The 24,835-nt window shown below is 40.8% G+C and overlaps 1 long non-coding RNA gene across 2 annotated transcripts in view; it reads right to left on the reverse strand.

Annotated features, from left to right (window-relative positions):
• The window catches only part of LOC122231695, a 102,270-nt gene that overhangs the window by 49,297 nt on the left and 28,138 nt on the right, over window positions 1–24,835 (reverse strand). The window contains exons 3-4 of one of the 2 annotated variants that reach the window (XR_006208919.1): window positions 24,485–24,602; window positions 10,346–10,451 (exon numbers count right to left, since the gene is read on the reverse strand). This is a non-coding gene — a long non-coding RNA (uncharacterized LOC122231695). Of the gene's footprint in view, window positions 1–10,271; window positions 10,452–24,484; window positions 24,603–24,835 lie in introns of those variants that run through there. The other variant, XR_006208918.1, reaches the window with a different exon arrangement.

Genomic DNA, 24,835 nt, shown 5'->3' on the forward strand with positions numbered 1-24,835 from the left:
GCACCACAACAATAAGACAAAGGCCCGAGTAAAGTAAACATTCCAGAGGCCTTCAGAGGTTAAATAGGAATCTGGAAATAATTATCCTATTGCTAAAAAATAAATAACATATGGAAAATATAAGCAGTGGGGGAGGACTTCCTCTTTTTAAGCAGAATTTTATTCTTAAAAATTTTTTTGACAAAATAATATTTGACTGATGTAGTCTAAAAAGTAAAGCAATAATATAATTATTGTTTGGTATTAATATTATTGTGTCCATAACCTACTGTTTATCATTTAGAAGTATTCCCTGTATATGAAATCATGGTATTTAAAATTATTTTTTGCCCCACTTTTTATTATACAAAATTGTTCACATTGTATATAAAATGATTTAATTTGAGGTACAGAAGAGAGATTGACACATATATATAACCCATCACCCAGTCAAGAAAATTTAAAAATAAACAACAACCTGGATTTATTCTATCGCCTCATTTTCTGTCTCTCTCTCTCTCTCTCTCTCTCTCTCTCCCCCTCACTTCTGTTATTCTGTGAGCTTCTTCAAGAAGGCGTCTAGACTATGACCCCTTCCTCCTTTTGTCCACCTACAGCTGTCTGGTTTCTGTCCGCACCACCCCACCAAAACCGCGCTCACCCAGAAATTGTTCTGGGCGTTAAATCAGAGGGAAAATTCTTAGTTCTTAATTTACTTGACCACTAAGAACATTTAGCACCACTGCCCACTTCTTGAAACTCTACAGTCTTGGTTGTTCCCCACACTACATTCTTTCCAAATTTCTTCCTGATTATTTGGCCCCACCTTACCCTCTTTTTCTCTTCCTTACTCCATTATCTTTCCCTGTTGTTAACGTTAGGATTTTTTCATCCAGTCACCTGAGTAAGAACACTGGGCATCACCCTGGACTGCTGACCTCCCTTCTGCCCTCATAGTCAACTAATTCCAAATATATCTCCACCCTGTCCCCATATCCTTTCCCACTGCTGCTATCTTACTAAACACTCTCATTATCTCTCAGCAAGTGATTCTAAGAGGTTCCTAACTAGTCTCCCGCTTTCCAGCCAGACCCCCCCACATTCCATCCTTCAGAGCTGCCACCAGCATGACAGTACCCCATCACTCCCCAGTAACAACCTTTCCGTGGTTTCCCATTAATTGCAAGATAAAGCCCCAGCCCTTTGGGACAGCCGGCATACTACATTTCCCTCTCTAAAGTCTTTCCCTTTCCTCTGTAAACTGGCAAGTCTCCTTCCTGCACCACTAATCTACGAAGCTGGTTCTTCTGTACTCTTTTCAGCCTACTCTGCACCATAATCATCTGCTCCCGTAGCTTTTATATCTACAGCTCAAACCTCTCTTCTGAATATTAAAACACTGTATTCAACTTCTCATTGGACATCAGTCTTCATTAAATCAGAGAGAAAATTCTTAGTTCTTCATTTACTTGACCACTAAGAGCGCTCGGCATCACTGCCCATTTCTTGAGACTCTACAGTGGCATTTTGTGTGTCTAAAACGTCGTCATCTTTCTCCCCAAATGTGCTACTATCTTTGCTATGTAGGTGACTGGCACCACCTAACTGTCCTCTGCAGAAAACCAGAGCCCTCCCTTGTGTCCTCCTCTTTCTTATTTTCCGCATGTCCATTTTCTACTCAGTACAGTTGATTCTACTATCAAATATAATTTAAACGGATTCACTCACAAGCATCTACACTGTAGGTGGGAACTAAGCCAGAACTGCACCATTCGCAACCAGCTCAATATCCCGTTTCGTTGCCTCCACCTCTATTACCACGTGACTTCCTCAATCCATTGCCCAATATCCTGCAGACTGAATTGTATTTATAAACTAAACACTTGAACATTATACCTCTGCTCAAAACCCTTCAACAGGTCCCTGTGATCAACCATGAGAATCTAAATTCATTTGCGTGACCTTCACAAGCTTCTCCACGAGTTCTTTGATTTATGTCACGACTTCTGCCACTAAGATGGCACACATTTGCTCCTCTGCGTCCGAAACCCCTCTGTGTTAACCGGGCCTTAGAAGGTGAATGGCTTCAAACTTGACCAAGGGTTATCATTTTTGTTTCTGAAAACGAACATATACTATCATGAAACCAAATAAAAAATAAAAAAGTGAGGGTCGCCTGGGTGGCTCAGTGGCTTGAGTGCCTAACTCTTGATTTTGGCTCAGATCATGATTTCACTGTTTGTAAAATCAAGCCTGCATTGGGCTCTGCACTGACAGAGCCCCTCTCTCTCTCTCTCTCTCTCTCTCTCTCTCAAAATAAATAAATAAAAATTTAAATAAGTGGCAACAGAAAAGAATAGGGCCTTACATGTTTACATTTCGACTTTTATGAAAAAAAGGTAACAAATGGCTAGCAGCCCTTTCTGTGTAGTTACTTAAAACAGAAAAAAACAAAACAAAAAAAGGCCTTATAAAAGTGGCTTGATAATTAGAGAGATATTGTCATATTTATTAATTAAAGAAAAAAAAAGCCCAGAAATGGACCCCACAACTATATGGTCAACTCATCTTCAACAAAGCAGGAAAGAGTATCCAATGGAAAAAAAGGCAGTCTCTTCAACAAATAGAGTTGGGAAAACTGGACAGCGACATGCAGAAGAATGAAAACTGGACCACTTTCTTATACCATACACAAAAGTAAATTTAAAATGGATGGAAGATTTAAATGTGAGAGAGGAAACCATCAAAATCCTGGAGGAGAACACAGGCAGGAACCTCTCTGATGTTGGTTATCGCACCTTCTTACTAGACACATCTTCGGAGGCAAGGAAAACAAAAGCAAAAGTGAACTATTGGGACCTCGTCAAAATAAAAAGCTTCTGCACAGTGAAGGAAAAAATCTACAAAACTAAATGGCAACCTTCAGGATGGGAGGAGATATTTGCAAATGACATATCTGATAACGGGTTAGAATCCAACATCTATAAAGAACTTATCAAACTCAACACCCAAAAAGGAAATAATCCAGTTAAGAAATGGGAAGAAGACATGAATAGACACTTTTCTAGAGAAGACATCCAGATGGCAAACAGACACACGAAAAGATGCTCAGCATCACTGATCATTAGGGAAATACAAATGAAAACTACAATGAGATACCACCTCACACCTGTCAGGATGGCTAAAATTAACACAGGAGACAACAGATGTTGGCAAGGATGAGGAGGAAGAGGAACACTCTTACACCGTTGGTGGGAAAGCAAATTGGTGCAGCCACTCTGGAAAGCAATATGGAGGTTCATCAAAAAGTGAAAAATAGAAGCGCCCTATTTCTATTACACTACTAAGTATTTACCCAAAGGATACAAAAATACTGATTTGAAAAGACACATGCACCCCTACATTTATAACAGCATTCTCAATAGTTGTCAAATAATTGAAAGAGCCCAAATGTCCATAGACTGATGAGTGGATAAAGAAGATGTGACGTATATGTGTGTGTACACACACACACACACACAATGAAGTATTACATGGCAAACAAAAAGAACGAAGCCTTGCCATTTGCAACAACGTGGATGGAACTAGAGTGTATTATGCTAAGCGAAATAAGTCAGGCAGGGAAAGACAAATATATGATCTCACTCAGATGTGGAATTTAAGAAACAAAACAGATGAATAGAGGGGAACAAAAAGAGAGAGAGGCAAACCATATAACAGACTCTTAACAATAGAGAACACACTGGAGGTTGCTGGAGGCGTGTTTGGTGGGCAAGTGATGGTCTAAATGGGTGACAGGTACTGAGGAAGGCATTTGTTGGGACAAGAACTGGGTGTTATATATAAGTGATGAATCACTAAATTCTACTTCTAAAAGTAATACTACACTCTATTAACCAACTAGAATTTAAATAAAAACTTGAAACAAAAAAAAATTTAAACTATTACTTAAATTTAGTAGCTGTAGATTTAGGCTGGAATATTTTGTTTCCTTCAGGAATATTTTTATCAAAATGATACTTATTATAAATGAGTTATATTTTCAAAAATAAATAAGTAAATGGGAAAAATAAATCTACTTCTTTGCAATATAATTTAGGTTAAAAAGGACAACAGTCAGGCTTTTTTCCCCTCAGTTAATTGTAAATTATTCCCCTAGAGTAAAAAATCTAAAATTGTACGTAGGTTTTTTTTTTCCCACTAAGAAACCTTGAATTTTAACAGTTAAATTCCTTCCTCTTTTACAGACCCTGTCTTCACTGAACATCATTTGAAACAAATTGATATTTTTGAATCTTGGCAATACTCCGGGGACAACATTACCAGCAATGAAATTTCTTCCAAAAATCCAGAGAATGCAGTGAGAGACTAATCTGGGCTCAGTTAATTATATGTTTGTAAAGCACTCTGCGGGGTGTTTTTTTCCCTCACATATTTATTTTTAACACAAACATATACACTCAGCTGACGGCAGTGCAACCATGGTCATAGCCTCTAAACTCCATGAGAGTTTATCACCTGCATTTATTTATTGAGCATTCAACAAGTATTTACTGAGCGCCAGCCTGAGACACGCTTGACTCCTACCTTCATGGAGCTTAAATTCTAATAAACGGCGTTCACTGAACTATGTTTCATGCGTTTGTTGTGTTAAATGTTCTACTTCCGTCTTCCCCTTTAAGCCTTTAAGGTCACCATAAGGAAGCGACTATTTATTATTACTGCCTTTATTGTTCTTCTTACTATTTTGTAGACAAGAAGACAGGACTTGGAGGGATGAGCAACTGACCAGAAGTTCGAGGGAGGCAGTGGTGTGTTTAGCTCAAAACTCAAAAATCGTCTTCTTTGTAAGTAGTATTGGCCACATACACAGCATTAGCCAATGAGCTGCAAAAAGTTTTTAGGTGGTGTTTCCGAATGAAGCTCCTTAAGTAGTGCATGCTTCAGCTGGCGGATGCCCTTCTGTCCTTTGGAATTCTTTGTTCCTTCCGCTGAGATTGGACAAAGGGGTTCATAGTGACCATGAAGAGAAAGACCACAGAGATGGTAAAATGGCGCGGCGTCAGACAGCCCACCTCTGCTGAGGCGCACACCGGGTCATATCACCCCCTTCTGCAGTGTGTCCACACCGCACAGGAACAGAAATCCATCTCTTTGCTTGTTTACAAAGCCCACTGTGAACTGCTTCCTGCCTGCCTCTCTGGGCTCATCCCAACCTGTCTCTTCTCTGTCTCCAGAAACCAACACAGGTGGCCTTCTTTCTGCTCCTAGAATGTGCCAAGCAGGCTCTTCAGGGCCTTCACACCTGCCGCTCAGGACACTCGAGGGTTTCTGCTTCTCCACCTGACCGACCCTTCTGGTCAGGCAGATCTTAGCTCCTTGTCATTACTTCAGAGACGTCCCCTAACCACCTACTCTACGGCAGCCGCCAGTAATTCCCTATCACGACCTAGCCTAACTCTTTGTGCAGGACTTCGGACTGTCATACTTTTTCGTGTCTATTTCCTCCTTGACCTGTGTGTTGTGTCGATCACCTACCGCACTTCCACCAAATATGAACTTTTGTGTCCACTAAGCAACCTCTGGCACATACATAATGCCTAGCATGTAGTCAGAGCTCAGGAAACATTTGCCACATCGATGTGTCGTGTACCAAACCTCCTCCTAAGAGATATAAAACACTCTAAGTGGAAATCTCTACATTTATCTCATGCAGGTTCTATAATTTGTACTACTGAAAATACTTCAGCATATTTCACTATATAAACCAACATTCCATATTTTCATTTCCTCAATCATCCTTCACTCTGATGACATCAATGCCAGAATAATGAGAAGAAGAGAACTCAGAGCAAGACCAAAAGCAATAAGGTGTCTCAAAATGAAAGACAGATAGATGTCAGACACATGGAAAAAACAATTTTAATCAGGCTTTTGCAGATTTTACTATGGGAAGAATCTCCATTTCTCATCTAATCTATATGTAGTTCCCAATTAATACTGTAACATTTGGGTGACTGAGAAAAATATAGTTTAATTTTTTGCTTCTATAGTTTAAAATGTTGCTTCTTCACCACATCTTGGGTTGAATGGGGGATATGCAGCAAGTTATGGGTTATGAGTTTACTCTGGGGATCTTTCTGAGAAGATAGACACGCATCAGAATTATGGATTATGGAACACATTATGTTGGTTTATCCATGATTCCTTCTCAATATAGTGAGGTGGCAAAAGATAGTGGCTAAGAGCACAGGCTCTAAGTCCAAACTGTCTGGATTTGAATTCAGGTTCTGCCACTTATTAGTTGTATGGCCTTAAATATATTACATAACCTCTCTGTGCTTGAGTTTCCCCATCTGTGAAATAAATCAAAAGGATGTTTATCTCATAAGTTGTGTGGAGATTAAAAGAAGTAATACAGGTGTTACGGGCTGATTATTGTATACCCTTCAAATTTGAATGCTGAAGCCCTAACCCTCAATATGATGATATCTGAAGATGGGCCTTTAGAAGGTAATTAGAATTAGATAAGGTCATGAGGTGTTAGTGGCTAATAAGAAGAGGAAGAGGTCTCTGTCTCACTCTCTCACTCTCACTCTGTGCATGCACCTAGGAAAGGCCCTGTGAAGACACAGCAATAATCCAGTCATCTGCAAGCAAGGACAAGAGCCTTCAACAGGAATCAAATCTACCAGCACTTTGCTCTTGGACTTCTCAGCCTCAAGAGCTATGAGAAATACACGTCTATTATTTAAGCCACTTGTCTGTGGTAATTTGTAATGGTAGCCCAAGCTGACAAAGACAACAAACAGGTCAAGCTTTAGAATGGCGCCCAGCATATAGTAAGCACTCGATAAACATTGTCGATTATAACCATACATAACCGTACCCATAATGAAACATACCAAGATAAAGCGCTGTAAAGGAAGAGCTCTCTCAGTTGAAGTAAGAAGCAGTTAAAGCAGCTGGCCTGTGACCTATTCCTCTCCTGGTTGCCATGGTAATATTGCCGAAGTAAGAAAGAATGCAGGTGACCCAGTCTTATCTTCTTGGAAGCATGGTAAGTAGGTGTCTGAGCAACATCCTGATGATTCATGCTAGGAGGAATATCCACATATTTGGAATACTCTTGACAGTATGTCCCTGGTTCAGGATTGCTTACAGAATGAAGCATGGCTCCCAAGAGAAAATCACCTAATCTATATGCTCCTCAAAAAACGAGCAACACGTGGACTTCTTACAGACCTCCTATATTATTCAGGGCCAAAAAGCATGCATCTGGTGAAAGAGAATGTGAGTAGTTACACAGGTGTCCCAGACTTGTTCCCTTTCTCTTGTGTTTCACAACTGCACATTTCCTGGAAACTATTAGTAAACCAGAATACTGGTAAAATCTCTGACTGGTGTGAGCCCAGTTGGACTCTCCAACACTCTGTTGTCAGTCAAATTGAAACCAAAGTTAGGACTGTATCTACTAAAGGGCAGAAAGAATTCTAGAATACTTTCAGATGTTTGGAGTTCATGGGTGTTCTCTCATGCAGTCTTGACAACAACCTTTAATGTAGACATTATCCCATTTTATAGAAAAGGAAACTGAAATTTAGAGACATTGGCTATACTGGAAGAACAATCACTATGTTTAAAGCCATTAAGTCTCTGAGAAGGATTGTGTATGGGCCCCTTGCCCATATCCTCTTACCCTTTGCCAATTTAAAGCCCAATGGCCCAACTTCCAGTTGCTAACACCTGCAATTCTTTGCTTGCAGGCGTTTCCTGGTAGCCTGAGATGGCTAGGCCCATGCCAAAGAAAAGTTGCCCCCGAGGAAGTTAAATAGACAAGTTATTCAAGTGTGTCACATTAGAGAGAGACTGAACTCGACAATAGGGACAGCTGGGGATTTGCAATCAACGAGCAGGGTGAAGCAGCCAACGGGTGGAAAACTTCCAAGAGGAACTTAGGTATCAAGAGTGGGGAAGGGGAGCTTGATTAGTTATCAAGGATTAGGGAGTATCCCACTAAATCACCTCAAAAAGATTCTTGCTACAACCGGGCTTAGTGTACCAAGAACAAGTCCCAGTTGAGAAGAAGGTTCAGAGGAGCCTGACTCAAGTTTGGTCAAAGGAGTGCTTGTCACCTCTCCAAGAACAGGCCAGAGAATTAATGGTCACCAGGAGCAACCTGAACAAAGACTGAGGGGTGCAAACGCCCGGGCTCCCTCACCCCACAGGAGTACGCCTTGGAGAAAGGGGCTGTGTCCTGGCTCTCAGATTTGCACAAAGGGATCAAGCTTTAGTTATGCACCCTAGTAAACTGCTAGACAACAAGGTCAACTTTTGATTGCCTGTCTCACTTCCTGCTCCTTGCACATTTCCTGGGGCCAAATTCCAAATCAACTTACTTGCACTCAAATCCTTGTTTCAGGGAACCCAAACCAAAACATGACTTTATGTATTCTCATTCAACAGAATAAGATCTAAACAACCCCAACAATAAAAACTATATATATATTAGTTTAGCGAAAGATAAATGCTATATTTAAAACAATAGTAATATGAATTTATGCAGTATAATATACTTTTAAAAACATACCCTGCGTTTTATCTCATGAGGTATTTATACCAACTTTGTGAAGCAAACAGAATATTTCCCCAATTTGACAAAGGTATATAAAATGTCGAAAAATTAGAATTTTCAAAACAGGTAGCCATAGCAATTTGCTGTATTGGTTCCCATGGCTACTGTGGCAAATTACCACAAATGCAGTGCTCTGAAACACCACACATTTATTTTCTTAAAGTTATGGAGGTCAGAGATTCAACAAGTGTCACTAGCCAAAATCAAGGTTATCAGTGGAGCTGTCTTCCTTCTAAAGACTCTAGAAAAGAATCCATTTCCTTGCCTTTTGCAACTTCTAGAAGTCACTTACATTCCTTGCCTTGTGGTCCCTTCCTCCATCTTCAAAGTGCATAACTTCAATTCTGCCTCTGTTGTCACATTTCTCTCTTTGACCCTCCCACCTTCCTCTCGTAGGAAAACAGTGAAACCAACTGGATAATCCGGGATTCTTTTACTATCTCAAGGTCCTTAATTTAACCTCATCTGCCAAGTTTCCTTTGTCCTTTAAAGCATTCACAGGTTCAGAAGATTAGTTACACGAACATCTTTGGTAGGGATATTATTCTTTCTACCACATAAATACACTATATAGCTTTAAATTAGAAGAGTCGTTTCAGAGACAGAACCAAGCATAATGGAGGCACATATGTTGGGGATATCATGGAACTGGCCAGTGCAGGTACATTAAAGAAAATGAAATTTAACCTTATGTCACCTCAGCTATAGGAATTTACAGCTTTTCTCATAGATCATCAGAGAATGCCAGCCCATCCCCAAATACCAAGCCCGTTCTTGCTGTCTCTGGACTTCCTTTTTCCCCTCACAAATCTACACTGATGCAAATAAGGAAGACTCATGGGCAACCAATCAGCTAGAAAAGCCAAATAACTTCCATATTTACCCCGTAAAACTCCTTACTTTGTGAGCAACTCAGAACTCACTGCTTGTGGAGCCTTGACCTTCTCATCTTACAGACTGAAACTCTTGCAGTAAACTCGTCTTTCTGCTTTATTTTACTTGGTGAACAGAATTTGGTTTTTGACAAAGAGAAGATAACGTATTCCAAGGAATGACATCATAGTTTTATGTGAATCAATCACTGATATTTTTAAAAGGCTGACATGTCTCAGAAGTGAGACAAATGCAAACCTTAACTTCCTCCGACATGTATTCAGGTATACGTGAATTGTGTGTACACCTAAATCATATACTTTTTACTTTCCTTGATTTAGTTCTTATTTATCCTTACTAAAAACTTACGTTTCTTCCTGGTCTAGCAAAAAAAAAAATGTATTCACAATAGCAACACTTTGTTAGCCACATACAAATCAATATTGTAGAATTTGGACTCTTCCAGCCCTCTTTCAATTATAGTTTACTTTTCTCATTACCTGTACTTACTCATGTCTTCAATATCCTTAACCCTTAAAAATGGAAAGTCTGACAACCAAAATTATTAGTGCTATACTCCCATCTCACTTTTATCTTCTCATTATTCTACCACAACTGTCTATAGAAGCTTTATCTGATAGAAATACGTGAGCCACAAATGTGAACCACATATGCAATTTTCAATTTTCCAAGAGTAAAAGAAAAAACACAGATGAAATTAATCCTAATGGTATATTTTATTTAACTCAATATAATCAAAATATTATCATTTCCACATGCAATAACATTATTAATGAGATGTTTTACATTCTTTGTTTCATCGAAATCTTCAAATTCTGGAATGTATTTCACACTTACCGTGTATCTTAGTTGGCTTGGACACATTTCAAGTGCTCAACAGCTACATGTGGTCAGTGGCTACTCTACGGGACAGCGCAGATTTATCTTATCCTATCAGCTCTCACTGAAAGCAAGCACAAAAAAAAATGGTATATCGTATAGCACCCACCACTGCTATATTAGTACGTGGCAGGGCCTCTGGCAGGACCATCCACACAGAGCCCTTGTGTTGCCAAACCAGAGCACCACGTGGTATTCTATGAATTCTAAAATACACTGCATTCTGCGAGGGTGGCATCTTCCAAAGCACAATTCTGGATCTGACTATGCACAGGCTCAACTTCTAACCAAATCTTCTGAGGCAAAATTCAGAGTATCTAGAGGTGTCTCTGGAAGTAGGTAAAAGTTATAAGGCAGTTATATTCTTCCAAAATTCCTTACTTTTATCTTTCCTATAGCCTTGTTCAAATTTTTGGTCATTAGCAGGTTCCATTTCACTCAAAAACATCTCTGTAATGGATAGAATCTAAGTATTTTATTATTAGTTCCTAAGCACAGCTGGGTCACACTCTCTGTTTATGACACCCCACGATAACTACTGCCTCCGTGGGTTACCACGTGCTGTGGGGGCCCAAGGAATCAGATGACAATGTGCCTGTCATCTGATTGGTCCCTCTGTCAGTCAGGAAGGCTCTTTTCACCAGTGCCGGTGAAATCTGCATAAATTATTGCCTGTTTCAAAACACATCAGAGTTTTGTTTCTTTGTGGTAAATACCTGATACTATCTGGTTCAATAGTTTTTATACATAAAATACTTGCTGAACAACACTTCCTATTAAGAAAACGAACTAGAAATGCTTATGCACAACAGTTTCTACAAACCATATTAATTTCAGACAATGGGAAACAAACTCTTTTTTCCATTTTTAAAATTTTTTATTTATCTTTGAGAGACAGAGTGGGGGGAAGGGCAGAGAGAGAGGGAGACACAGAATCCGAAGCAGCTCCAGGCTCTGAGCTATCGGCACAGAGCACGACGTGGGGCTCAAACTCACAAACAGTGAGATTGTGACCTGAGCTGAAATCAAGAGTCAAATGCTTAATTGACTGAGCCTCAGGCGCCCCTTGTGTTTTCCATGTTGAAGAATGCTTCTCATGTTCAATGAAGCAGGCCCTTGCAACGCTAAGTCCTGAGCACCCATCTTGTGCACCCTGAGGGGTTTATCATGGGCCCCAACACAGGAGAAGGAACTTGAACTTTTAGTGTTCAGAATAATTGATATGGAAGTCATGTCTTTATGTTAAATCACCCATCTTCAAACTCACAACGGGTCATCCTTCTAGATAACAATTAGGGAGCGTGCCACAGAATCCAACACAAATCCGTGCTGCATATGTACCGAGCACCCCCTTCATATGACAGGCAACACTAGGTCTGGAAGACTCGTGGCAGCAGAAGATGGGCACTGTTTAATATCCCTGGTGCCCTGAAGAATATCCCTGAGTGTTTGGACACACTTAGTGCCCGCCATTAGCAGGCTATGAACACATGTTTACTGAAATAATTCTTTAATTTACCCATACACAGTTCTGCTATTTTTCCTGTGTACCTCTGCACAAGAAAGTAAGAGAAAGTTGGGTAGAAATATCCTATAAGATAGGTTTAGGTGCAAGAATGAGGAGAAAAGACTGCAAAACCAGAGTTCAGCTCTGCAAGGCAATACAACCAAAATAGTACAAGGTAAAACACCCCTAGGTTTGAAATAAATGCTAAGTCTCTCTACATAATTATATTCTTTGCAAGTCTAGGCATGCATGTAGGTGTCTTACGATTTAAAATGATAATGTAAAATGTAGCAGAATCAGATATTTTTAAAAGAGAAAACTGGAGAGGTCATTACTTAGTTGATATGACTTGCTCTGAGTACCAGAATCTTGAAATTCTAATTGGTTGAACCCACCTAATCTGGTAGGTTCATTTTTTTTTAACTTTTTTAATGTTTATTTTTGAGAGAGACAGAGAGAGAGGGAGGGAGGGAGACACAGAATCTGAAACAGGCTCCAGGCTCCGAGCTGTCAGCATAGACCCCGACGTGGGGCTCGAACCCACGAACCATGAGATCATGACCTGGGCCAAAGTCAGACGCCCAACCGACTAAGCCACCCAGGTGCCCATTACTAGGTTCTTTAATTCATATATTTAGTAGACACTTAGGGATTTGCTGGGAATGGCAGGACCAGAACATCCATGCATGTGTCTTCTACCCTTAAATTCAAAGCCTTCCCCATACTTTCTCTAAATGCCTGTGTTTGTCTCCATTACAATCTTCCACTTCCACTCCTGCATCTGCTGCCTCATTTCCACCGTTCTGATTTCCATAAAACACATCTGCTGGAGAGAAGGATCTTCTTAATTCACTCTGCTGAAGATTCGCTTGGTTCTCTTGAGAGGAGACACATCACATCAATCAAAGTATCTCTCCCATTTTTGTGACTCTGCTGTCATGCCCCAGTGCCTCCCCCAAAACCCTCTCAACATGTGACCCTGAGACCAAAGGGAAGTCTCCTGGGAAATGCACTGCATTTATCCCCTGAATACTGTTGAATAAAACGCAGTTAGTGTGAGACTGTGTTATTTGCCCTAGGGTCTGAAGATAATTTCTATTGTCTCCACACTAAAGAAACCATGAAAGTTACGACCAAGAAAATGTAATTGTAGTAAGATCTACATTTCTCTGCATTCAGCCTCCAATCTTCTACAATCCACACTGTTCTCTTCAAGGGAATCTATGCTTAACTTGGTCCTTGTATCAGGGCCTCCTGACCACATGAAGATTGTCCCCCTCTGAACAAATTTCTCAAAATTCACTTTATGTTCCATATTAGGAAATGATTCTGTAAGGTTCTGCTGCAGGAGGTTGAACAAAATGCTGACAGCTGTTTGTGCTTGTTACCAAAGGAAAGGTTTTGTCTGTCTGTCTACACCCCAGCTCTTTTATTTGACTGTAGTCTGTGCCGTGATGTGGAGTCCCTCCTATGCTGTCACAAAGGGGAACATTGCATTTGTTCCAAAAATAGATTCTTCCCAATGTGGCACTAATAACTTTCTTCATGACACCACTAAGCATCTCTGGATGGTGGGTTTTCAGATGTATTACTATCTAACCATTTAAAACTCCTAGTCATATAGGTTCCCCTTATTTATAACAGCTTATGTGTTTAATCCCAGCATAACATAAGGTTTGAAATCCAATATGGATAAAATATATATTCTTATCATAGGTGCCCTATAACTTGCATTACAAATACTTTTATCCTTGAGAGAGATACAATGAGATTTTAAAGTGAAAAGGAAAATTACCTTATGGGAGTCTATGACTAAATTCAGAGACGTGAAATTGAGAATGTATGGGAATCCCAACATGATGAGCCAAAGTTTAAATTTATTCTATAACAACATAGTAAAAGAAGAATAGGTCAAGTGATCATTCTTAAAACTTAAGATGAAAAATCTTATAAAGCCTCACTTGAGAAAATCCGAAGAATAAAATCACCACTTACAATATCTGTATGACATATATTTCTCTTCGATTTTACTGTAAAGCCCTGTGTCACAGACACTTTTCACCCATCTTTTGAACCCCTCTACCAGCATAATGCCTTACACATACCACCGGACCAGAAACAGTTCTGAATGAACAAATGTGACACCTTCTCTTTATCGTGGACCTGAGAGAAGGTCCCTTCTCTTTGTTTATAAACTTAATATTGCAAAATGGACCAAAATTAAAAATCCTACCATGGGAAGGTACTCTTTTGCATTGGGCAAATATTGACTCTACTAGGTGGGAATGTATGTCAGAGAGGTCACAGCTTTACCTTTCAATTCTAATTTTGTGGTTTTGGTGGTAAGAAAAAAACCAGAAAATAATAGTTTGTCCACAGCACAAGAGTACATGTTGGTAGAGAAGTAGTTAATGGTACCGTAATTAGCGAACGGCAGCCTGATTGGTCACAGACTAATTGTTGTCTTAACTCATTGTTGAGGTTGCTTTTAACCTCAGTCAGACAGTCCTCGAGACCATAACTTCATACAACATGATGATGTTGATAACACTAATAATAGCTTTCTATACACCGAGATCCTCAATTAAACATATGCTTACACTATTCCTTGTTCTTCCAGAATCACTATGTACCATACTTTGTAATGTTATGTTATTAAACAAAAGATCGCCAAACATTTAAAGTCTTATTTTGTGTGTTCCTTAGTTTTCTGGAGAAAAGTTATTTTTCTCTCATCCATTGATTCCACAGCTCACTACAATTAGAACTACCATAATGGTAGGATGTGGTGGTAGAAATATATGACCTCAGCCTTTGTAATCACCAGCATGGCATTTCCCGAAACAACACTACAGGGTATCAGCGTGGCCGAGCCTCTCTTCTCGGATCTAATGTTTTTTGTGCATCCCTGTCTGAAAGTGCTGACTGCATCATAAGCCTGGCTGCCAACATGAAGCTTGTAAAACAACAGAAGAGAGACAATAAAGCTGCTATTTGTGTTTTACGGAACCGTGTAAAACCAAGAAAACAGCAGAGTATCCAAGGGTTGGGATTGTAAATACTCCCAGTGGTGCTAATCTTTGTCCCCACTCATTATGGCAACACCCCCAAAGCCATTTTCTTTTTTAAGCTGTGCTGTGTTTCCAAGAGAAATACGATGAAATCCTGATAGGAATCTGTCTGTGCATATCTAAAACTTCAATTACTCGTCAAACGGATGGCATTCTTTCGATGACTCTCAAGTCACGCTAGTACAATAGTCTACCTGATACCGGGAGAAACGGTTATATGGGATGTTTTAGAAATTAAGCAGATGGCTTAACTAAGTAAGCACTCTCAATTCTAAACTGCTAAAATATTTTTAGCTGTAATGTTTTCCAGGAAGTAGATTTAGCTTTATTTATACCCAGGATGGGTACACAGTACTATAATGCTACAGCTAAGCACTGGGTTAACTTTTAAATGTTTACTTGCTTGAGTGTACGGTAAATAAAGTCGGAAATTTTATCAGCACCTCCCAAAATATCTGCAGGACTTTGAGTAACAGTCATCCTCATGTTAAGTTTTGCTGTGGTGGATGGCTCTACAATCTTCACTGCTTCTCCCACTGAAAGGTAGGGTCTGATTCTCTTCCCCTTGAATGCAGCGTGGACTTGGGAACTTACTTAATGGATATGGTGTTACCTCCTGGGCCTCTGAGGCTGACAGCAAGAAGCGCTGTGACATTCTCAGGCTTCTTGAAAGTCTCTCTGTGTCCCTGAGCAACCATGTAAGAAATCTGGCTAGTTTGAGACCATGTGCTGGTCAGACCACTGTACATGTCTTGTCGACAATCCAGCCGGTTCTAACCTCTCATTAATTCTCCTTAAGTTCTGGAGAGGCCAGACCAGCCTAAGTACCATCTGGGTACCCCCAAGAACTTTCGTTGATAACACAAAGAACAGAAGAAACATCCAGCTGAGCCCTGTTCAAATCCCCGACCCACAATTGTGAGATAGAATAGAATGGGGGTTGTCTTAAGCTGCTAAAAGGAAACTGTCTCCACTCAAAACACTTCTGATACCAAATACGTATTTTATTTATTGTTTTTACCACACCAACTAGTTCTCCAACTCTCCAGACACCAACTTAGTGTCCTACAATTAAATTCTGACACTACCTATCCAGAGTTAACATGGACCCCACAGATTAGGGGTATAAGACTGCCTCTCACTTTAGATGCGAATCACAAGTCCTGGGCCTCCTGCACTTCTGACTCAATGGCTTTAAATTGGAGGTTCTCACCACTTTCTCCTCAGAGTCACTAATTTTCTATAAAGGCTCACAGAGCTCAAGGAAATACTTACATTCACCAGTTTATTTTAAAGGATATTATAAAGAATACACACAAATAGCCAGATGCAGAGGTGCATGGGCAAGGTCTGGAAGGGTCCTGAGTGCAGGAGCTTCTGTCCCCCTGGGATTGGGGGGGTGGGGCACCACCTTCCAGGTAGGTGGATGTGTTCACCAACCTGGAAGGTCTCTGAACAGCATAGCTTAGGGATTTTAATGAAGGTTCGTCATGTAGGCATGATCCATTACGAACTCAACCTCCCTGGTGGATGGCTTGGTCCAGTCCCCATCCAGGACCCCACCAAGAGTTGTCTCATTAGAACAAATGATGCTCTGGGATGCCTGGAGGGCTCAGCTGCTTAAGCATCTGAATCTTGACTTTGACTCAGGTCATGATCTCACAGTCCATGAGGCCAAGCCTTGCATTGGGCTCTGCGCTGACAGCATGGAGCCTGCTGGGGATTCTCCCTCTCCCTCTCTGCCCCTCCCCTGCTCATGCACTCTCTCTCTCAAAATAAATAAACATTAATTTAAAAAAAGAACAAAAGATTCTCCTATCACCAGACAGAGCTGTCTGTATAAGACACTTCTATTATAACCATTACTCAGGAAATTACAAGGGTTTGAGGAGGTCTGTGTCAGGAATCAAGGACAGAGACCAAATTTATATTTATTATTATGTCACAGCTGCTAAAGAATATGGATACTTTGTGAGCAGAAGAAATAACTGTAACACATGTCTTGTTGTATTGTCACACACAGTCTTGTCAAGTTGACTGAATTTTATTGTAGTATGAAACTCTATTTGAATAATTTTGGGTCAAGAAATTTCACTGTTTTTGCTTTTATTTTACCTGAAGCCTCTCTTTCTAAATGCAACCCACACTTTCTTTTGGGAAATCCACCAGTAACAAGTCTTGAGGAAAGGGAAGCCAAAGGGCTAAGTCCCTCCTCTACCCTAAGTAGCCAGGGGATAACACTTAAAACTTCAAGTCCTCTGGGACTTTGGATCTTGTGCTACTGATACAAGGATGTGAAGACGAGCAATACATTTCCTAAATCCCGAAACTCCCAACTTGGTAGAAAGTGTCTTTATGGTCTGTTCCCAGTTTCTCTCCCCCACCTCATCTCTCAGTGGCCCCCTGAATCCCCAGCACCAATCACCTTCACTACTTATGGTTTGAACTGTGTCCCCTTAAACAGCTACATTGAAGTCCCAATGCCTAGCACATCAAAATGGGACCTTATTTGGAAACTGGGTCTTTACAAAGGTAATCAAGGTGAAATGAAGTCATTAGGGTGGGCCCTCATCCCATATGACTGGTGTCATCATGAAACAGGGAAACGTGGACAGGGCAGACTGTGTGAGGACACTTGGGGAGAACGTCCCCAGACGACAGAGTACTGGACAGATGCCTCCACACATCAGGCAACGCCTGAGGTTACAGGAAGCAGGGGAGAAGGATGCATGGAGCAGTGCCTTCCCCAGTGCCTCCAGAGACAGTGTGCCCCACCAACATTGTCGTTTCACACTTCCAGCCTCAAGACCAGTGAGACAACACACCTCTGTTGTCTTAATCCACCCAGGTTTCGGAACTTTGCCATGGCCACTGCAGGCAATCAATACATCAGCCAAGAGTATCATACTTGTCTTCAAAAGAAACAAATATAAGGAAGGTTTACATAAAACATCCCAAGATTTTGGAAGAAGAGGTGGAAACAACCAGGGACTTTTTCATGAGAAAGGAGACATTTGGGCTGGGCATTATAGTTGATGTCGCTTTCCTCGGGCAAAGATGGGGGATGGCATTTCTGCCTCCATGAAGATTAGAAGCAGAAGTGTGAAGGCAGGAACATGTAGATCATGTGGAAAAGAACAAAGAGGTTGTGTCCTGGCTTTATGTAGTAGATGTGTACAGAGGATTCTAAGAATATCACTTTCAACAGCTCAGTTTAATTAAACTTCTTCTAGGGGCACCTGGGGGGCTCAGTCGGTTGAGTATCTGACTTTGGCTCAGGTCATGACCTCGCAGTTTGTGAGTTCGAGCCCCGCATCGGGCTCTGTGCTGACAGCTCAGAGCCTGGAGCCTGCTTGGGATTCTGTGTCTCGTTCTCTTTGCCCTTCCTCCACTCTCACTCTCTCCCTCTCAAAAATAAACATGAAAACAATTAAAAAAAAAAAAAAACTTCTTCTAGAAGAACTTAGAAAAATGATCCAGTAGTTCCTTTGGTACCCTTTATTGTCTTTCCTCAAAAACTCTCATAATTGCTTTAGGACTATTGGTTATTCTCTAGAACAGAAGACCCCAGACATTTAGAAGTTACTAAGTAGTAACAGATTTGAAGAACAGACAGCATCATAAGGATATCAGCATCGTGTCTTGAGACATAAGAACATGTTAGATTATCATCATCTTTTGTTACCATGAGTTCATTAAAGGAATATTTTAATAACAAAAAAAATGAAACATCATCACTTCAGACCAAATTATCATCCTTTAAACTAAAAAAAAAAAAAAAAGATAGTTTTGTGAAAAATTTCCCACATTGTCATCTTTTCTCACTTTCCCAAACCAGAGAAAACAATGTGCTTTCTGGGGGTGAGGAATCACTGCTTTAAAATTAAACCCACTCAGGGGTGTCCGCATAGCACGGTCACTGTTCCTGCCGTGAGCTGAGGGAGCTGGCGACCATGGGTTTTATTTAACAGGTTTCCTCGTAGAGGGGCCTGAGAAACGCATGAAATTATAACAGATCCACCAAGAAATGGGCAAGTTGTTCTCTTCAGAAGAAATGTCGGTTCACCTGTTTCTACACCAAGACTATTGGTCTTTTCTAGAGTCGTGATTTTTTTTTTTTTTTTTTTTTTTTTTTTTTTTTTGCCTAAGGAACCACAGGAACCTGGAAGGGTTTAGGGTGTCCTCGTGAACCAACCAGGAGAAAAGGATACACATAGCCTCCCTAGGCTCAAACATCCCCCAAGTCCTCTCTTTTACCCTTTGTATTCTCCTCATTTAAAAGATCATAAATAGAGTTCTAAAATAAGTAACAACAACTAATGAAAGGAAATGCAACTGAATAAGTACACTAAGAGCTAGGGTAGATTAGTTTTAAAAATCGGCTCCCATGTAAAATAAGAAGGTTACCGAGTCAAGCGAGAGTATATACTACAAGAAAAGTGAGCAAATGCTGTCTGTGCAGCCGCTTCACGGGGAAAACTTCACAGCCCTGGGCTCACAGGCTGGGACCCACAAGCTGTCTGCCTTCCCGTTACAGCCACATTCACGCTGGACACGGGATTCGCGTGCTCCAGCCCCCTTGAATTCTTCAACTCTTCGATCACCCCACGACTTAAATTCCTGAACCTGCGAATGCTGTGCCTCTGGCTCATCCCTCTCCTTCCCTTTGCACCATTTACTTGCTCTGCTCACAAAGAATCGCCGATCTTGCTTCCTACCCCCCAGATAGCATTTTAAGCATTCTGCCTACATCAGCTCACCCAATTCTCACTCCAGTCCTCGGATGCAGGGTGCCATGACACCTGAACCCCCACTTTATAGATGAGGACATCTCACCTCATCTCATTATGTCTTCTCAATGAGAACAGAGACTCCTAACTCACAAAGACGCGAAGCTGGAAAGAGTAGAGTTATAGCAGGAAACCTTTACAGAGTCCAAGCTCCCGGCCAGTGCCCTGTGCTCTAGAGTCCTCTGTGGAGACTCTACGAACACCTCAGGTTTCATGAGTCCTACAACGCTTCCCAAAGTATTTCTAAAGGTTCTACGTAATGGCCCTACATACACTAAATCTTAAGTTTTCTTCAAAAAAAGGAGCTGCATCTTGTATTTCTTCTCACACCCAACTCTACTGCAAACAATTGATAAAAGTCAATCAGAAAATATACACAAAGTGAATTAAATGTAGATAATTTTGCAAAACTCAGAGTGTATCAATCACCTTTTTTTCTTGACTAAGACATTTCTCTTTTTCCTCTTCAAAAATTTGGCAAGAAACTATTTTTTTTTTTTCTCAACTTGGAATCAGACGAGATCGGGCGCGTTCAGGATGGTATGGCCGTAGACTTTTTTCTCAACTTGGGGACTTGAACTCCCTAAAAAATAATGTCTTATTTTTTTTTAATGATTTTTAGTGCCTATCTATGCAAGTTAAGTGGTATATTGAAAGAGTAAATGAAGCATTGGTTCTATTCATTTATATTCATTGCTTGGTTATTCATTTATTAAACAAACACTTCCTGAATTCCTGCATTTGCTAGCTCTTCCATTAGACAAAAGACAGAATTTCTGGTCTCTAAGAGCTCACGCTGGTAAATATACCAGGAAGCCAGGAAATTTAGGACAACGGACGGTGACCTGCAAGAAGAATCTGCACCATACTATGGTGGCAAAGGACACGGAAGATGATGGGAAGATCGTAAAGGCATCATGGACCACAGGCAACTGTGCACCTTTTATTCTGGGAAACTGCAATTCTAATGGCAGACTGAAATCCCATTAAATGTTGGTCATTTGCCGGGGGCTGTTGGTATGTGCTTCCAATAGGGAAAGAATGGTACATGCCCATCTTTCTGGGCTCTCTTTGTGAGCTCTCTTTCTCTGTGACAGAGGAAGGTGTGAGCAGGGGGCACAGAGCCAGTTTAAAGGCTCTTCCCGAAACGTGTGTTTCCCTACAAACAACACACTTCTGGCCTGATAGAAATTTGACGTAAGTCAAGATAAGCCTTAAAAAAATCAGGTAAGCCTTGGTGGACCCAAGTTTCAGTGGTACCCTGTAATTACTGAGATTGAGCTGCCACGTTTTTCATTTCTAAAACTCACTGCTTGGTGTTTTTTTTTCCCACTCTGAGGGCTCAGTGTCTCCAAATGAGCACTTTTGGGAGAGCGGCATGTGTGACTGGGAAAGTTATCTTGCATTTGTAAATACTGAGGAGACCACACACATGAAATAGAGACAACCAATAATTCGTAAGATAGAGCCTTTATTCAATCCTTGCTTAATAGAACATTGATTCCATCTTCTGGCTCTCTGGTGTATTGAAATAGGGGGGAAAAATCCAGAAGGCACTCACTTTGAATATCATGGAAAGTTTTAAGAGCGGAGAAAGAAAAACTTTGTGTAATGTTATTTGGCTCTCTTAGAGTCTATATTCATGAACCGATTCTGCAAATGCAGCCATGGCATAAATCATCTGTGAACTAAGAGTCAACAAAACAATGAATGAAAATCCCCAGTGGATGTTCTGCTCTTTTCATAAAGCACAAGAAAAAGAAAACTATAAGGCATGAAAGAAGTTAGGCTTATAGATGTTTGGAGTTTTCTAATCACTTTATATTTTTGTGAAAGCCAATCTTCCTGATGGTTAGTTCCTGCCTCATGCTGACAGTTTACAAATAAGAATAGCGAGGTCCCGGTTCAGAGCAGACAGTGTGGAGCCCTCCTCAAAAGCCTTTTTAAATTCAAGTGACAGAGCTTCACAAGCATTCCTGGCAGTAAAGGATGAATATTAATGCTTGAAGAAAACAATAAACTAGATCTGGATCTGTAGTCCTTCACCTCCCCAGCCCCCACTGGAAGAACAAAGGCAGACCTCCTGCACTGGATGTTTTGTCTTTTTGATTTTTACACTCTTAAGTGGAAAAGGCACAATCGCATAACCCTTGTTAGCAAGACTTATCATTCTACTGATATACTGCTTCATTCAAGAACGTTGTCTTCTGGATCCCTCCAAATCCAGACATATAAACATACGTACATAAGGTACGTTCAAAAGGAAAATTTATTTTTTCAAAATGCTATGGAAATGAGGAACCCCATGTGAGGTAACATGGCACGGCCTGAAGACAGATCTATGTAAGAAATTCTGGCCTACTTTGTAGGACAGTGGTTTGTTTGCGTTATTGAAATATAATTAACATGCAGTGTCACAGAACACTCGTTACAGTATAATTCAACAATTCTATACATTTCTCACTGCTCCTCGTGGTAAGTGTACTCTTAATCCCTTTTATCTAGTTCACCCATGCCCCCACCCACCTCCCCTGTGCCAACCAATTTGTTCTCTATATTTAAGTCTGGTTTTTTTGTCTCTCTTTTCTTTGTTCGTCTGTTTTCTTTCTTAAATTCTACATATGAGTAAATCATACAGAATCTGTCCTTCTTTGTCTGACTTATTTCACTTCACATAATACTCTCTAGCTCCATCCACATCATTGCAAATGGCAGGATTTCACCTTTTAAGGCTGAGTATATATATCCTATATCTTTTTTACCTATTCAGCTGTTTTTAATTCCTCAAATATTTCAGTTGCAACATGCATGAAATCAGGAGCTGACCCACCTATCCAACTACATTATCTTCAGATTGCTTCCTCATATCATGGAGAAGATCCTCAACTAAGATGGAAACCTAAGCTTCCTGTGTCTAGATTGAAAGCTGTTTGTCTCTGGAATGTTTCTCTTTGCCTCTGGGTACATAGTTTCATTTTAGCTTAGGGGAGAAGGCCTTTTAAAAAAGTTCCAGACAGGTTCTGAACAGATCAGCTTCAAAATTGTTCAACTTCTGATTCTAGAGCTACTTAAAAAGTCCTTTCAACTGTCTTGTCAGATTTTAGCCAGGACAAAGAGTAAACATTCCTGCAAGTACTGAACAACCCTATGGATGAAAAAGGCATCCTCAAAGAGGGTACAAAAGATATCATCCTCCCAATATCCAGAGCCACCCCAAACACAGCCAAAGAAAGAAAGGGGCGCCTAAGTATACTGTTCAGTCCGTTAAGCATCCGACTCTTGATTTCAGCTCAGGTCATGAACACATGGCTCGTGGGATTGAGCCCCAGGGTGGGTTCTGCACTGAGCACGGAGCCTGCTTGGGATTCATTCTCTCTCTCTGTCTGTCTCTCTCTCTCTCTCATCTCTCTCTCTCTCTCTCTGCCCCTACCCTGCTCATGCACACACACACACACACACACACACACTCTCTCTCTCTCTCTCTCTCTCTCTAAAATAAATAAACATAAGAAAGAAAGAAGGAAAAAAGGAAAGACTTAGACAATCCTCTGAGAGGTAGCATCAGTAGAACCTTAGCCACAAATGGAGTGCAATGTATATCTGTCCGGTCATATTTTGGGGTTCCCCCATCTGATGGCTGAGCTGTCTGCATGTGTAAAAACGGATAACCTGCAGGCAGGCAGAAAGCCATGCCAAGCTCTCAGAGCACAAAATGAGTAAGTAAGAAGGAATTCACTGTCTCTGGGAGAAAAGGATCAACAACCTATGGGTATCCCAAAACCAACTTAACAGGAGTCTGGATTTGGAAAGGAAGGGATAATGTGAAGCGTCAACTTCCTCTCTTGTCAGGGAACTACAGAGATGTGAGAGAGAGAAGACTGGCAAGAACTCTCACCTTTTGCTGGTTCCTGCCCATTTTCCCTGGACCCCACCTCAGGCTGGGAGGTCTTTTATGGTGCACCTCACTGCACAGGCATCTTCTTGAGGTTGGCAGGTGACCTAAAATCAATCTAACCTGTTCTGTGACCAATGTGCCCTAGCACAGGACTCTGAGAGTTAGGTAGCAGGCATCTAACAGCTCTACATGCACCCAGAAATTCTGTAGCTTGGGCTTCTTAGATTCCCATGAGCGACAGACCTATGATTGTTTCATGAGAAGATTTCTCTACAGCAGTGGACTCCCTGATGGCTTTTAATAGTCTGATTCATGCCTCATTAGATTTAGATTTTGATTTGAGGGTCTAAACAGTCCAATTTCTTGTCTTAATTATTTCTCCGTGTCCCCAAGTTGAAACTGGGCGAGTCGAGTACCCCCCCCATTACAGGATTGGACCTCCCTGTTTTTAGTGTTTTAACCACTGCTATCTGCCGTGGACCCGATATTAACTACCCAGGACCCTTTCCAGGACCCCAGAATTTTCTGGGAATCTTAACACACCTCAGAACCTTTCTGGGGTCTCTAGAAACTTTCTGGAAACTTTAACAAACCCCATAAAGGGGTCCCAGAACCTTTCTGGGGACAATATATAGCTTTCTCTCTCTCTCTCTCTCTCTCTCTCTATATATATATATATATATATATATATATATATAGTTATAGTTATAGTTATAATTATAGTTATAGTCATAGTTATAGTTACGCACATATACATGGATGTTTTAAATAAAGTTAGTTTAGATCAGAGAGCTGCACACAAGGGAGCGGAGCTCAAATCTGAGAGTGACTTACCCTTGGCCTCTAGCAATAATGGGGAACAGTGAGCTTGAGGGTTTTAGCAGGTTCGTCTCCTTGTCCCATAGTCTGTTAGCAGTCAGCATCAGATCTCCTTCTTCATCGCCAAAAACTGCTAAAAAGGAATAAAGAAGACACTTTAGTTGATGCAAACAAACTTTATTTAAGACTGCAGGAAGTGAGCAGTCTCCATTCTCAAGGGTCTACAGAACACCAACAGGAGGCTAAAACAAGAAGCCTTTATAAGATAAAGGCACGAAAGAGACAATAGAGAATATCTGGCTGGCCAGGGCCACATACCCAACCGTGTTGGGGTGAGAAGATCCAGAAGTGGCCTGGAATTTGGGG

The sequence above is a fragment of the Panthera tigris genome, chromosome D2, assembly GCF_018350195.1.
Source record: "Panthera tigris isolate Pti1 chromosome D2, P.tigris_Pti1_mat1.1, whole genome shotgun sequence".
Classification (NCBI taxonomy): domain Eukaryota; kingdom Metazoa; phylum Chordata; class Mammalia; order Carnivora; family Felidae; genus Panthera; species Panthera tigris.